The sequence below is a fragment of the Cherax quadricarinatus genome, chromosome 11 (assembly GCF_038502225.1).
Source record: "Cherax quadricarinatus isolate ZL_2023a chromosome 11, ASM3850222v1, whole genome shotgun sequence".
In the NCBI taxonomy this organism is placed as follows: Eukaryota; Metazoa; Arthropoda; class Malacostraca; order Decapoda; family Parastacidae; genus Cherax; species Cherax quadricarinatus.
This window is the reverse complement of record NC_091302.1, coordinates 49,174,881-49,192,380: the sequence shown is the minus strand read 5'-3', so window position 1 is coordinate 49,192,380 and position 17,500 is coordinate 49,174,881.

Here is a 17,500-nt window from a genome sequence, read left to right as displayed (position 1 = left end):
GAGAGAGAGAGAGAGAGAGAGAGAAATCTGGACGTTCGTGGTTGGTGGTGTGAAAACAGGCTGGTCAGAAAGCATTCTTCTTCTAGATGGCCACACTGACATGCTGGCACTGGTAGGCGGCATCCCTGGCATCCCTGGCATCACTGGTTGTCTCAGTGATCCTGGCAGGTGGCATCCCTTGGGTCTCTTCAAAGTTAAAGTTTATTTCCACTCATTGGCTTAACTTTTGATCATTTGTGTCTTTGCTAGAAATATTTCTTTGCCTATATAGACACTGTGTATTGATGCAGTCTGTGAGCCAGTAACAACACCCAGGAAGAAAATTCTCCAGCAACGTTTCGGTCCGTGTTGGACCATCATCAGGTCAAGCTCAGACTTCATAATGTTAAAGGAGGGATCGAAATATCGGCATTGTGCTGCACTTCGGAGTTCAACGCTAAAATAAAAACGATGCAGATGTTAGCATGGGTATATACAAATATATAAACCCATAATACGTTGCTGGTTGACCAGGCAAGTCCCAGACGAGTCTGGCCCAGGGCCGGCCTCCTGGAGTAGGATTATTATTATAATCAAGGGGGAAGCGCTAAACCCGGAGGATTATACAGCGCCTGGGTGGGGGATGTGGAAGGCATTCAGGCTTAATTCGGGGAACTGGAGCACAGATCCAATTCCCTAAATCAAGAGCCCCTCACCAACATCAAGGAACCTTCCTTGAGGGGTCCTGGAGTAGGAAAAACTCTCGGAACTCATCAAAGGTACCCCGTGGCCTGGTGGGGGGGAATATTTACAGTGGGTGGCTATGCTATTCTTTATGATTTGCAATGTGGAAGCAAGAGCTAGCTATATTTCCTGGCAATATCTATCACACAGCCCAGCTGGGAGACTTCAGTAGTCAGGATATCGACCAGCGTCCCATTACAGGTTCATTAACTACGACAGCATCAAAGGTGTCCTTCCAGCAGATGCTGGAGTTACTATAAGTAGGTAAGTCAGTAAGTTTATTTAGGCACAAGTACACATAAGTACAATTAGTACAATAAGTACAATTAAGGGTGTTCAGAAGCTCAATTGCTAGCGCACTCAGCTCACACACTGAGGTCCGGTGGTCGATCCCCGATACGGGTGGAAGCATTAAGATGTGTTTCCTTAAGACACCTACTGTCTGTGTTCACCTTTCAGTATAATAGGTACCTGAATGTTAGTACTAGCATGGGTCGCATCCTGGGACAAAATTGGCCTAATTTGCTCGAAATGTAGTATGTCATTGATGTCAGCTATGGTCTGTATAAGTTGTTTCATGTACTCATTATTACCCAAATATTCAGATAAATTTACTTATTTCCAATGAGGTCTTTGTCTTATATCCACTGGAAACCACCGTCTCTCAGGATGGCCTCTTCTACACATAGTAGAAGTGGAAATTTTCTGAATAGGTGGGACTTCGGTAGTGGGGATGACTCGAGTTGGTGGAGCGTGCGTAGTGGGGATGAGTAGGTAAAAACACTACCTAGCAACTACGCAGACTCTAAGAGTGAAAGTTAACACTCTGGGCCAGACATACTGGGTGATGTGAACATCACTGCGCCGTTACTCGCGTCCAGACATTATCGCCACTATCTTTCCTTCCATAAACAAAGTTCCTTCAGTTTGTCCTCTGGGAAACACAACATACACTAACTTCTGGAAGCAAAACGCTGAAGGTAGGTTAAAACTCTCGCCCCAGGGGGGGCTTGAACCACCAACCTTACGGTTAAACAGCCGGTGGCCTGGTGGCTAAAGCTCCCGCTTCACACACGGGGGGCCCGGGTTCGATTCCCGGCGGGTGGAAACATTTCGACACGTTTCCTTACACCTGTTGTCCTGTTCACCTAGCAGCAAATAGGTACCTGGGTGTTAGTCGACTGGTGTGGGTCGCATCCTGGGGGACAAGATTAAGGACCCCAATGGAAATAAGTTAGACAGTCCTCGATGACGCACTGACTTTCTTGGGTTATCCTGGGTGGCTAACCCCCCGGGGTTAAAAATCCGAACGAAATCTTATCTTATCTTATTGAGGTAATCAGTCCCTGAGCCTAGAGTCGATGTCAAGATTGATGGACTGAACACATCGACTCCAGGCTGAGGGACTGATTACCTTACACTCCTCTAATTCCACCTTTTTCTGCACTGCACTGAAGAACCCACTATGTGGCGAAATGTTTCCAGAATAAAGATACCCAAACGTTGCAAAAGTGTCTCAGTTATCAACGTCTCGGAAAGGACACGTCTAACAGACGCTGCATCCAGAAGACGTACCAAAGTATTTCTTGCCTCTGGGTTTATCAAAGATCAGTTTACGAAACGAAATTTGTTATCTGCTTCAACCTGCTTATTTTTGATGTCCCGTGGCCTGGTAGGCAACGCTTTCGCCTCCCACGCAGTGTCCGTGATTCGATCCCCGGAAAGGGTTGAAACATTGGGCGTGTTTCCTTACATCTGTTGGCCTGTTCACCTAGCAAGCAAGTAGGTACTTGGGTGTTAGTCGACTGGTGTGGGTGGCATCCTGGGCGACAAGACTGAAGGACCACATTGAAAATTAAGACAAACATTCCCTTGGTAAAGCACTGACTTTCCTGGGTTATCCTGGGTGGCTAACCCTCCCTACCACGGTTATCCTGGGTGGCTAACCCTCCCTACCACGGTTATCCTGGGTGGCTAACCCTCCCTACCACGGTTATCCTGGGTGGCTAACCCTCCCTACCACGGTTATCCTGAGTGGCTAACCCTCCCTACCACGGTTATCCTGGGTGGCTAACCCTCCCTACCACGGTTATCCTGGGTGGCTAACCCTCCCTACCACGGTTATCCTGGGTGGCTAACCCTCCCTACCACGGTTATCCTGGGTGGCTAACCCTCCCTACCACGGTTATCCTGGGTGGCTAACCCTCCCTACCACGGTTATCCTGGGTGGCTAACCCTCCCTACCACGGTTATCCTGGGTGGCTAACCCTCCCTACCACGGTTATCCTGGGTGGCTAACCCTCCCTACCACGGTTATCCTGGGTGGCTAACCCTCCCTACCACGGTTATCCTGGGTGGCTAACCCTCCCTACCACGGTTATCCTGGGTGGCTAACCCTCCCTACCACGGTTATCCTGGGTGGCTAACCCTCCCTACCACGGTTATCCTGGGTGGCTAACCCTCCCTACCACGGTTATCCTGGGTGGCTAACCCTCCCTACCACGGTTATCCTGGGTGGCTAACCTTCCCTACCACGGTTATCCTGGGTGGCTAACCCTCCCTACCACGGTTATCCTGGGTGGCTAACCCTCCCTACCACGGTTATCCTGGGTGGCTAACCCTCCCTACCACGGTTATCCTGGGTGGCTAACCCTCCCTACCCTGGGATATCCTGGGTGGTTAACCCTTCCTACCCTGAGTTATCCTGGGTGGCTAACCCTCCCAACCCTGGGATATCCTGGGTGGTTAACCCTTCCTACCCTGAGTTATCCTGGGTGGCTAACCCTCCCAACCCTGGGATATCCTGGGTGGTTAACCCTTCCTACCCTGAGTTATCCTGGGTGGCTAACCCTCCCAACCCTGGGATATCCTGGGTGGTTAACCCTTCCTACCCTGAGTTATCCTGGGTGGCTAACCCTCCCAACCCTGGGATATCCTGGGTGGTTAACCCTTCCTACCCTGAGTTATCCTGGGTGGCTAACCCTCCCAACCCTGGGATATCCTGGGTGGTTAACCCTTCCTACCCTGAGTTATCCTGGGTGGCTAACCCTCCCAACCCTGGGATATCCTGGGTGGTTAACCCTTCCTACCCTGAGTTATCCTGGGTGGCTAACCCTCCCTACCCTGGGTTATCCTGTGTGGCTAACCCTCCCTACCCTGGGTTATCCTGGGTGGCTAACCCTCCCTACCCCGGGTTAAAAATTCCAAACAAATCTTAAGGACACTGGTGTACAGGTGAGAACATTGATTAAAGGGAACGTGTGTCCAGGAGTCTCCTTCAGGACTGATGAAGACTCTGGTAGCCAAATGTTTCTTGAGCAGCACATCAGTGTTCTCGTTCTTACTTTATGTGTATCACAACTTACAACCAAAACCAAACGAGTTTTTAACGAGACCATTTCATGATAGAAGCTTAGTAATAGACGGGCGAATAGACAATAATAGACCAATGACATGTTGACTTTAAGAAAATAAATAAACCCAAGAACAACAGTGGAAATATGTCACCTTGTCTGACTATTTTTCTAGGGTTCTTCTACATAATTTACATAAATGTTACTACAAAAGCTATCGCAGAGACGCGGCAAACTTAATAATGCAAGACAAGCCACGAGGCATGCAAATCCTCAGCATAGGTACTTTCATACGCCACAGTTGCTGCTATTGCAACATTGCATAGCTCCTGATGACGCACAGAGGTGTGTGAAAGTACCTGAGTTCAAGATCTCAGTCCCACGTGGCTTGTCTTGTATATCTTACTATGAACGATAATTTGTGTAACTGTATTAATGTGTATCTGAACCTAAATAAACTTATTATGTAGAGTATTCTTAAGGGCACAGACAGTGTTGTGGGCACAGAGAGTGTTGTGGGTACAGATAGTGTTGTGGTCACAGAGAGTGTTGTGGGTACAGAGAGTGTTGTGGGAACAGAGAGTGTTGTGGGTACAGATAGTGTTGTGGTCACAGAGAGTGTTGTGGGTACAGAGAGTGTTGTGGGAACAGAGTGTTGTGGGTACAGAGAGTGTTGTGGGAACAGAGAGTGTTGTGGGTACAGGGAGTGTTGTGGGTACAGGGAGTGTTGTGGGTACAGGGAGTGTTGTGGGTACAGGGAGTGTTGTGGGTACAGGGAGTGTTGTGGGTACAGAGAGTGTTGTGGGTACAGAGAGTGTTGTGGTCACAGAGAGTGTTGTAGGTACAGGGAGTGTTGTGGGTACAGGGAGTGTTGTGGGTACAGGGAGTGTTGTGGGTACAGAGAGTGTTGTGGTCACAGAGAGTGTTGTGGGTACAGAGAGTGTTGTGGTCACAGAGAGTGTTATGGTCACATAGAGTGTTGTGGGTACAGAGAGTGTTGTGGTCACAGAGAGTGTTGTGGGTACAGAGAGTGTTGTGGGTACAGAGTGTTTTGGTCACAGAGAGTGTTGTGGTCACAGAGAGTGTTGTGGGTACAGAGAGTATTGTGGGTACAGAGAGTGTTGTGTTCACAGAGAGTGTTGTGGGTACAGGGAGTGTTGTGGGTACAGGGAGTGTTGTGGGTACAGAGAGTGTTTTGGTCACAGAGAGTGTTGTGGGTACAGAGTGTTGTGGTCACAGAGAGTGTTGTGGGTACAGAGAGTGTTGTGGGTACAGAGAGTGTTGTGGTCACAGAGAGTGTTGTGGTCACAGAGAGTGTTGTGGGTACAGAGAGTGTTGTGGGTACAGAGAGTGTTGTGGGTACAGAGAGTGTTGTGGGTACAGAGAGTGTTGTGGGTACAGAGAGTGTTGTGGTCACAGAGAGTGTTGTGGTCACAGAGAGTGTTGTGGGTACAGAGAGTGTTGTGGGTACAGAGAGTGTTGTGGTCACAGAGAGTGTTGTGGGTACAGGGAGTGTTGTGGGTACAGGGAGTGTTGTGGGTACAGAGAGTGTTGTGGTCACAGAGAGTGTTGTGGGTACAGAGAGTGTTGTGGTCACAGAGAGTGTTGTGGGTACATAGAGTGTTGTGGGTACAGAGAGTGTTGTGGGTACAGAGAGTGTTGTGGGTACAGAGAGTGTTGTGGTCACAGAGAGTGTTGTGGGTACATAGAGTGTTGTGGGTACAGAGAGTGTTGTGGGTACAGAGAGTGTTGTGGGTACAGAGAGTGTTGTGGTCACAGAGAGTGTTGTGGGTACAGAGAGTGTTGTGGTCACAGAGAGTGTTGTGGGTACAGAGAGTGTTGTGGTCACAGAGAGTGTTGTGGGTACATAGAGTGTTGTGGATACAGAGAGTGTTGTGGTCACAGAGAGTGTTGTGGGTACATAGAGTGTTGTGGATACAGAGAGTGTTGTGGTCACAGAGAGTGTTGTGGGTACAGAGAGTGTTGTGGTCACAGAGAGTGTTGTGGGTACATAGAGTGTTGTGGGTACAGAGAGTGTTGTGGTCACAGAGTGTGTTGTGGGTACAGAGAGTGTTGTAGTCACAGAGAGTGTTGTGGGTACATAGAGTGTTGTGGGTACAGAGAGTGTTGTGGGTACAGAGAGTGTTGTGGGTACAGAGAGTGTTGTGGGTACAGAGAGTGTTGTGGGTACAGGGATTGTTGTGGGTACAGAGAGTGTTGTGGTCACATAGAGTGTTGTGGGTACAGAGAGTGTTGTGGGTACAGGGAGTGTTGTGAGTACAGAGAGTGTTGTGGTCACATAGAGTGTTGTGGGTACAGAGAGTGTTGTGGTCACAGAGAGTGTTGTGGGTACAGATAGTGTTGTGGGTACAGGGATTGTTGTGGATACAGGGATTGTTGTGGGTACAGAGAGTGTTGTGGGTACAGAGAGTGTTGTGGTCACAGAGAGTGTTGTGGGTACAGAGAGTGTTGTGGGTACAGGGATTGTTGTGGGTACAGAGAGTGTTGTGGGTACAGGGAGTGTTGTGCGTACAGAGAGTGTTGTGGTCACAGGGAGTGTTGTGGGTACAGAGAGTGTTGTGGTCACATAGAGTGTTGTGGGTACAGAGAGTGTTGTGGGTACAGGGAGTGTTGTGGGTACAGAGAGTTTTGTGGGTACATAGAGTGTTGCGGGTACATAGAGTGTTGTGGGTACAGAGAGTGTTGTGGATACAGAGAGTGATGTAGGTACAGAGAGTGTTGTGGGTACATAGAGTGTTGTGGGTACATAGAGTGTTGTGGGTACATAGAGTGTTGTGGGTACAGAGAGTGTTGTGGGTACATAGAGTGATGTGGGTACAGAGAGTGTTGTGGGTACAGAGAGTGATGTGGGTACAGAGAGGGTTGTGGGTACATAGAGTGTTGTGGGTACATAGAGTGTTGTGGGTACATAGAGTGTTGTGGGTACAGAGAGTGTTGTGGGTACAGAGAGTGATGTGGGTACAGAGAGTGTTGTGGGTACAGAGAGTGTTGTGGGTACAGAGAGTGTTGTGGATACAGAGAGTGATGTGGGTACAGAGAGTGTTGTGGGTACATAGAGTGTTGTGGGTACAGAGAGTGTTGTGGGTACACAGTGTTGTGGGTACATAGAGTGTTGTGGGTACAGAAAGTGTTGTGGGTACAGAGAGTGTTGTGGGTACAGAGAGTGTTGTGGGTACAGGGAGTGTTGTGGGTACAGGGAGTGTTGTGGGTACAGAGAGTGTTGTGGTCACAGAGAGTGTTGTGGGTACAGAGAGTGTTGTGGTCACAGAGAGTGTTGTGGGTACAGAGAGTGTTGTGGGTACAGAGAGTGTTGTGGGTACAGAGAGTGTTGTGGGTACAGGGAGTGTTGTGGATACAGAGAGTGATGTGGGTACAGAGAGTGTTGTGGGTACATAGAGTGTTGTGGGTACAGAGAGTGTTGTGGGTACACAGTGTTGTGGGTACATAGAGTGTTGTGGGTACAGAAAGTGTTGTGGGTACAGAGAGTGTTGTGGGTACAGAGAGTGTTGTGGGTACAGGGAGTGTTGTGGGTACAGGGAGTGTTGTGGGTACAGAGAGTGTTGTGGTCACAGAGAGTGTTGTGGGTACAGAGAGTGTTGTGGTCACAGAGAGTGTTGTGGGTACAGAGAGTGTTGTGGGTACAGAGAGTGTTGTGGGTACAGAGAGTGTTGTGGGTACAGGGAGTGTTGTGGGTACAGAGAGTGTTGTTGTCACAGAGAGTGTTGTGGTCACAGAGAGTGTTGTGGGTACAGAGAGTGTTGTGGGTACAGAGAGTGTTGTGGTCACAGAGAGTGTTGTGGGTACAGGGAGTGTTGTGGTCACAGAGAGTGTTGTGGTCACAGAGAGTGTTGTGGGTACAGGGAGTGTTGTGGGTACAGAGAGTGTTGTGGGTACAGGGAGTGTTGTGGGTACAGAGAGTGTTGTGGTCACAGAGAGTGTTGTGGTCACAGAGAGTGTTGTGGGTACAGGGAGTGTTGTGGGTACAGAGAGTGTTGTGGTCACAGAGAGTGTTGTGGTCACAGAGAGTGTTGTGGGTACAGGGAGTGTTGTGGTCACAGAGAGTGTTGTGGTCACAGAGAGTGTTGTGGTCACAGAGAGTGTTGTGGGTACAGAGAGTGTTGTGGGTACATAGTGTTGTGGGTACATTGTGTGGATGTAACTCTCAGGTAACTCAACAGAGTCGAACACTGGGGTTGTATTTCCGCAGGTTGTGTTCTGCCAGGGCAAATATTTGACAACGATTTTATTGAGTTATCCTTGACGTGATGTTCCCAACATCCACTGTGAATGTTTACAACATCCACTGTGAATGTTCCCAACATCCACTGTGTATGTTCACAACATCCACTGTGAATGTTCACAACATCCACTGTGTATGTTCACAACATCTACTGTGTATGTTCACAACATCCACTGTGAATGTTCACAACATCCACTGTGAATGTTCACAACATCCACTGTGTATGTTCACAACATCCACTGTGAATGTTCACAACATCCACTGTGTATGTTCCCAACATCCACTGTGAATGTTCACAACATCCACTGTGAATGTTCACAACATCCACTGTGTATGTTCCCAACATCCACTGTGAATGTTCACAACATCCACTGTGAATGTTCCCAACATCCACTGTGAATGTTCACAACATCCACTGTGAATGTTCCCAACATCCACTGTGTATGTTCACGACATCCACTGTGAATGTTCACAACATCCACTGTGAATGTTCCCAACATCCACTGTGAATGTTCACAACATCCACTGTGAATGTTCCCAACATCCACTGTGAATGTTCACAACATCCACTGTGAATGTTCCCAACATCCACTGTGTATGTTCACGACATCCACTGTGTATGTTCCCAACATCCACTGTGAATGTTCACAACATCCACTGTGAATGTTCACAACATCCACTGTGTATGTTCCCAACATCCACTGTGAATGTTCACAACATCCACTGTGAATGTTCCCAACATCCACTGTGAATGTTCACAACATCCACTGTGAATGTTCCCAACATCCACTGTGAATGTTCACAACATCCACTGTGAATGTTCACAACATCCACTGTGAATGTTCACAACATCCACTGTGAATGTTCACAACATCCACTGTGAATGTTCCCAACATCCACTGTGAATGTTCACAACATCCACTGTGAATGTTCACAACATCCACTGTGAATGTTCACAACATCCACTGTGAATGTTCACAACATCCACTGTGAATGTTCACAACATCCACTGTGAATGTTCACAACATCCACTGTGAATGTTCACAACATCCACTGTGAATGTTCACAACATCCACTGTGAATGTTCACAACATCCACTGTGAATGTTCACAACATCCACTGTGAATGTTCCCAACATCCACTGTGAATGTTCACAATATCCACTGTGAATGTTCACAACATCCACTGTGAATGTTCACAACATCCACTGTGAATGTTCCCAACATCCACTGTGAATGTTCCCAACATCCACTGTGAATGTTCCCAACATCCACTGTGAATGTTCCCAACATCCACTGTGAATGTTCACAACATCCACTGTGAATGTTCTCAACATCCACTGTGAATGTTCCCAACATCCACTGTGAATGTTCACAACATCCACTGTGTATGTTCACAACATCCACTGTGAATGTTCCCAACATCCACTGTGAATGTTCCCAACATCCACTGTGTATGTTCACAACATCCACTGTGAATGTTCCCAACATCCACTGTGAATGTTCCCAACATCCACTGTGTATGTTCACAACATCCACTGTGTATGTTCACAACATCCACTGTGTATGTTCACAACATCCACTGTGTATGTTCCCAACATCCACTGTGTATGTTCACAACATCCACTGTGAATGTTCCCAACATCCACTGTGAATGTTCCCAACATCCACTGTGAATGTTCACAACATCCACTGTGTATATTCCCAACATCCACTGTGAATGTTCCCAACATCCACTGTGTATGTTCACAACATCCACTGTGTATGTTCACAACATCCACTGTGTATGTTCACAACATCCACTGTGAATGTTCACAGCATTCACTGTGTATATTCCCAACATCCACTGTGAATGTTCCCAACATCCACTGTGAATGTTCCCAACATCCACTGTGTATGTTCACAACATCCACTGTGAATGTTCACAACATCCACTGTGAATGTTCACAACATCCACTGTGAATGTTCACAACATCCACTGTGTATGTTCACAACATCCACTGTGTATGTTCACAACATCCACTGTGAATGTTCACAACATCCACTGTGTATGTTCACAACATCCACTGTGTATGTTCACAACATCCACTGTGTATGTTCACAACATCCACTGTGTATGTTCCCAACATCCACTGTGTATGTTCACAACATCCACTGTGAATGTTCCCAACATCCACTGTGAATGTTCCCAACATCCACTGTGAATGTTCACAACATCCACTGTGTATATTCCCAACATCCACTGTGAATGTTCCCAACATCCACTGTGTATGTTCACAACATCCACTGTGTATGTTCACAACATCCACTGTGTATGTTCACAACATCCACTGTGAATGTTCACAGCATTCACTGTGTATATTCCCAACATCCACTGTGAATGTTCCCAACATCCACTGTGAATGTTCCCAACATCCACTGTGTATGTTCACAACATCCACTGTGAATGTTCACAACATCCACTGTGAATGTTCCCAACATCCACTGTGAATGTTCACAACATCCACTGTGTATGTTCACAACATCCACTGTGTATGTTCACAACATCCACTGTGAATGTTCACAACATCCACTGTGTATGTTCACAACATCCACTGTGTATGTTCACAACATCCACTGTGTATGTTCACAACATCCACTGTGTATGTTCACAACATCCACTGTGAATGTTCCCAACATCCACTGTGTATGTTCACAACATCCACTGTGTATGTTCACAACATCCACTGTGTATGTTCACAACATCCACTGTGTATGTTCACAACATCCACTGTGTATGTTCACAACATCTACTGTGTATGTTCACAACATTCACTGTGTATGTTCACAACATCCACTGTGTATGTTCACAACATCCACTGTGTATGTTCACAACATCCACTGTGAATGTTCACGACATCCACTGTGTATGTTCCCAACATCCACTGTGTATGTTCACAACATCCACTGTGAATGTTCACAACATCCACTGTGTATGTTCCCAACATCCACTGTGTATGTTCACAACATCCACTGTGAATGTTCACAACATCCACTGTGAATGTTCACAACATCCACTGTGTATGTTCACAACATCTACTGTGTATGTTCACAACATCCACTGTGTATGTTCACAACGTCCACTGTGTATGTTCACAACATCCACTGTGTATGTTCACAACATCCACTGTGTATGTTCACAACACCCACTGTGTATGTTCCCAACATCCACTGTGAATGTTCACAACATCCACTGTGAATGTTCACAACATCCACTGTGTATGTTCCCAACATCCACTGTGTATGTTCACAACATCCACTGTGTATGTTCTCAACATCCACTGTGAATGTTCACAACATTTGTTGTGTATGTTTGTTCATAACATCTAAGTTCCTTTAGAACTATTGAACAAACTTGAACATCTGTCTTCAAAATCATTTATGGGAACTTAACCGATCTTACGGACAAGAGAGCGTGGTTGTAAGGACAAGAGGACGTGGTTGTAAGTACAAGAGGACGTGGTTGCGAGGACAAGAGGACGTGATTGTAAGGACAAGAGGACGTGGTTGTAAGGACAAGATTACGTGGTTGCGAGGACAAGAGGACGTGGTTTTGAGGACAAGAGGACGTGGTTGTAAGGACAAGAGGACGTGGTTGTAAGTACAAGAGGACGTGGTTGCGAGGACAAGAGGACGTGGTTGTAAGTACAAGAGGACGTGGTTGTAAGGACAAGAGGACGTGGTTGCGAGGACAAGAGGACGTGGTTTTGAGGACAAGAGGACGTGGTTGTAAGTACAAGAGGACGTGGTTGCGAGGACAAGAGGACGTGGTTGTAAGGACAAGAGGACGTGGTTGTAATGACAAGAGGACGTGGTTGTAAGTACAAGAGGACGTGGTTGCGAGGACAAGAGCACGTGGTTTTAAGGACAAGAGGACGTGGTTGCGAGGACAAGAGGACGTGGTTGTAAGGACAAGAGGACATGGTTGCGAGGACAAGAGGACGTGGTTTTGAGGACAAGAGGACGTGGTTGCGAGGACAACAGGGCGTGGTTGCGTGGACAAGAGGACGTGGTTGTAAGTACAAGAGGACGTGGTTGCGAGGACAAGAGGACGTGGTTGTAAGGACAAGAGGACGTGGTTGCGAGGACAAGAGGACGTGGTTTTGAGGACAAGAGGACGTGGTTGCGAGGACAACAGGGGGTGGTTGCGTGGACAAGAAGACGTGGTTGCGAGGACAAGAGGACGTGGTTGTGAGGACAAGAGGGCGTGGTTGTAAGTACAAGAGGACGTGGCTGCGAGGACAAGAGGACGTGGTTGTAAGGACAAGAGGACGTGGTTGTGAGGGCAAGAGGGCGTGGTTTTGAGGAGAAGAGGGCGTGGTTGTAAGGACAAGAGGACGTGATTGTGTGGACAAGAGGGCGTGGTAGTAAGGACAAGAGGGCGTGGTTTTGATGACAAGAGGGCGTGGTTGTAAGTACAAAAAGACATTGTTGTGAGGACAAGAGGGAGTGGCTGTGAGGACAAGAGGGCGTGGTTGTAAGGACAAGAAGACGTGGTTGTGAGGACAAGAGAGCATGGTTGTAATGACAAGAGAACGTGGTTGTAAAGTCATGAGGGCGTGGTTGTGAAGACATGAGGGCGTGGTTGTAAAGACATGAGGGCGTGGTTGTGAAGACATGAGGGCGTAGTTGTGAAGACATGAGGGCGTGGTTGTGACATGAGGGCGTGGTTGTAAAGTCATGAGAGCGTGGTTGTGAAGATATGAGGGCGTGGTTCGTGAACTAATTGGTAGCCGATTCAGCTCACATACGAAGGGATGATGGTTCGATCCCCGGCATGGGTGAAAATGTTGGGCATATTTCCTTAAACCTGCTGTCTCTGTTCACATAGCAGTAAGTAGGTACCTGGGTATTAGTCACCTTACACCTGCTCTCACTGTTTACCTAGCAGTTAATAGGTACCTGGGTATTAGTCACCTTACACCTGCTGTTCCTGTTCACCTAGCAGTAAGTAGGTACCCGGGTATTAGTCGACTGGTGTAGGTGGCATCCTGGGGAAGAGGACAAAAGGGTCACAGTGGAAGTAAGCCAGACAGTCCCCCCCCCCCCAACCCAGATGACTCACTGGCTTCACTGGGTTACCCTGCCTTGCTAACTGACGCAGACACACACACACATACATAGATAAGATGGGCAGAGACGGGATGTTCCAGAGATGGGACACAGAAACAAGGGGCCACAATTGGAAGTTGAAGACTCAGATGAGTCAAAGGGATGTTAGGAAGTATTTCTTCAGTCATAGAGTTGTCAGGAAGTGGAATAGTTTGGCAAGTGAGGTAATGGAGGCAGGCACCATACATAGCTTTAAGACGAGGTATGATAAAGCTCATGGAGCAGGGAGAGAGAGAACCCAGTAGCGATCAGTGAAGAGGCGGGGCCAGGAGCTGAGTCTCGACCCCTGCAACCACACTTAAGTGAGTACACACAGCTCTTACCCCGGGTATTCTACACCCCGTGTAATGTAAGAGCGTCAGGCAACTCACCCTTCCTGGGTAATATTTTGAGTGTGCGTGAAACTCTGCCTTCGCCCCTTATTATAAACTAAACTTTAGGAGCAAGCAACGGCAACAGCAGCAACAGCAGCAGCAACAGCTGCAGCAGGTGCTGTTGCTCTCGGTATACACGCACACTGTTCTACTTATCACAACACCTACAGACTGGAGGTCGTCTCACTGACTCAGCAACACTACCTGCCACGGATATTGTTATTCCTTCTTCATTACTTACAATATACACTTGCAAATTATTTCTTCCTGAGCGACGTCCTTCGTCAGATGTATTTTAAACTTGGTTTTGAGTCCAGCACACTAGAAGATGACTGTGTTGATGACACAGTCAATGGCACTGTGTTGATGACACAGTCAATGGCACTGTGTTGATGACACAGTCAATGGCACTGTGTTGATGACACAGTCAATGGCACTGTGTTGATGACACAGTCAATGGCACTGTGTTGATGACACAGTCAATGGCACTGTGTTGATGACACAGTCAATGGCACTGTGTTGATGACACAGCAGCACAGAGAAATTTATTTAATGCATGCAAAGAACCCTCAGCTTTCGAGGAACAACAGGAGCAAAGAACAGTCAGCTTAGAGGTACAACAGAACAACAGGAGGTAAAGAACAATCAGCTTAGTGGAACAACAGGACAACAGGAGGCAAAAACAATCAGCTTAGTAGAACAACGGAAGGCAAACAACAATCAGCTTAGAGGAACAACAGGAGGCAATGAACACTAAGTTGACAATAACAACAGATGCACAACAGGCCTCACAACAGATGCACAACAGGCCTCACAACAGATGCACAACAGGCCTCACAACAGATGCACAACAGGCCTCACAACAGATGCACAACAGGCCTCACAACAGATGCACAACAGGCCTCACAACAGATGCACAACAGGCCTCACAACAGATGCACAACAGGCCTCACAACAGATGCACAACAGGCCTCACAACAGATGCACATCAGGCCTCACAACATATGCACAACAGACCTTACAAAAGATGCACAACAGACCTCACAACAGATGCACAACAGACCTCACAACAGATGCACAACAGACCTCACAACAGATGCACAACAGACCTCACAACAGATGCACAACAGACCTCACAACAGATGCACAACAGACGCACAACTGGCATCACAACAGATGCACAACAGGCCTCACAACAGATGCACAACAGGTCTCACAACAGATGCACAACAGACCTCAAAACAGATACACAACAGACCTCACAACAGATGGACCACAGACCTCAAAACAAATGCACAACAGACCTCAGAACAGATGCACAACAGACGCACAACTGGCATCACAACAGATGCACAACAGGCCTCACAACAGATGCACAACAGGCCTCACAACAGACCTCACAACAGATGCACAGCAGGCATCACAACAGATGCACAACAGGCCTCGCAACAGATGCACAACAGGCCTCACAACAGATGCACAACAGACTTCCAAACAAATGCACAACAGACCTCACAATAGATGCACAACAGGCCTCACAACAGATGCACAACAGGCCTCACAACAGATGCACAACAGGCCTCACAACAGATGCACAACAGACCTCAGAACAGATGCACAACAGAAGCACAACTGGCATCACAACAGATGCACAACAGGCCTCACAACAGATGCACAACAGGCCTCACAACAGACCTCACAACAGATGCACAGCAGGCATCACAACAGATGCGCAACAGGCCTCACAACAGATGCACAACAGGCCTCACAACAGATGCACAACAGGCCTCACAACAGATGCACAACAGGCCTCACAACAGATGAACAACAGGCCTCACAACAGATGCTTGGTTCACTAGTTAATTACAATTGCAGAAACAAGCGCTAAGCCCGTATGGGCGAGGCAGGGCTGCAACACCTGTGGTAGAGTGTATTATACACAGTACTTTACACCACCTGAAAATACGTGTCTTGCGTCTTGCAACACAGGTGTTGGTGACGTGTCTGAGCGTGTGTTTGGTACACACAGGTACACAGAGATGTGCACAGGTACACAGATGTGCACAGGTACACAGAGATAAACACAGTTACGCACACAGGTGTACACAGATACACATGTACACACAGGTACACAAAGGTACAAACAGGTACACAGGTACAAACAGGTACACAAAGGTACAAACAGGTACACAGGTACAAACAGGTACACAGGTGCACACAGGTACACGCAGGTACACATTGGTACACACAGGTACATACAGGTACAAACAGGTACACACAGGTGCATAAAGAAACACAAACAGGTACAAACAAGTACAAACAGGTACACGAGTACACACAGGTACATACGGGTACAAACAGGTACATACAGGTACACACAGATGCAAACAGGTACACAGGTACACACATGTACACACATGTACATACAGGTACATACAGGTACACACATGTACACACATGTACATTCATGTACATACAGGTACACAGATATAATCAGGAACACATATGTACTTGCAGGTACATACAGGTATACACAGGTAAGCACAGTTACATACAGGTACAAACAGGAACACACAGGTACACACGGGTACATACAAGTACACAGATACAAACAAGCACAAAGGAACACATAGGTACACACAGGTACAAACAGGAGCACACAGGTACACACAGGTACATACAAGGACACACAGATGCAAACAAGTACACAGGTACACACAGGTACACACAAGTACACACAGGTACACACAGGTGCACACAGGTGCACACAGGTACACACAGGTGTCGGGTACGCGGAACCATCCAGGATATAACTCATTAGGCCGAATAAAAACAGGATGAGTGCCGTCTGTAGCACTGTGCTTGTTGGCACCCAGTGGCTCTCTGCCTGGCACCCTATGGCACTCTGACTGGCACCCTGTGGCATCTGACTGGCACTCTAGTGTCTGCCTGGCACCCAGTGACACTCTGCCTGGCACCCTGTAGCACTCTGGCACTCTAGCACCCTTTGGCACTCCTTCTGGTCTTCTAGTACCCTGCCTGGCACCCTGTGGCACTCTTCCTGACACCCTGTGGCATTCTTCCTGGCACCCTGTGGCATTCTTCCTGGCACCCTGTGTCACTCTGGCTGGTATTCCAGTATCTGCCAGACACCCAATAACACTCTGCCTGACACTTTGTGGCACTCTGACTGGCACTCTAGGACCCTGCCTGGCACCCTGTGGCACTATTGGCACTCTGGCACCCTGCCTGGGTCCCTGTGGCACTCTGGCACCCTGCCTGGGTCCCTGTGGCACTCTGGCACCCTGTCTGGCACCCTGTGGCACTCTAACATCCTGCCTGGCAAACTGTGGCACTCTGGCATTCTAGCATCATGCCTGGCACCCTGTGACACTGTTGGCACTCTGGCACCCTGCTTGGCTTCCTGTGGCACTCTGCCTGTATTGCATCTGACCTTTACCCTTTATCTTGAGGTAACCCTCTGACCTCTATCTCCTGACTGCTGCTATTATTATTATTATTATTATTATTATTATTATTATTATTATTATTATTATTATTATTATTATTATTATTATTATTATTATTATTATTTTTATTATTATTACTCTGAAGGATGGGTTGGGATGTTAGAGTCCT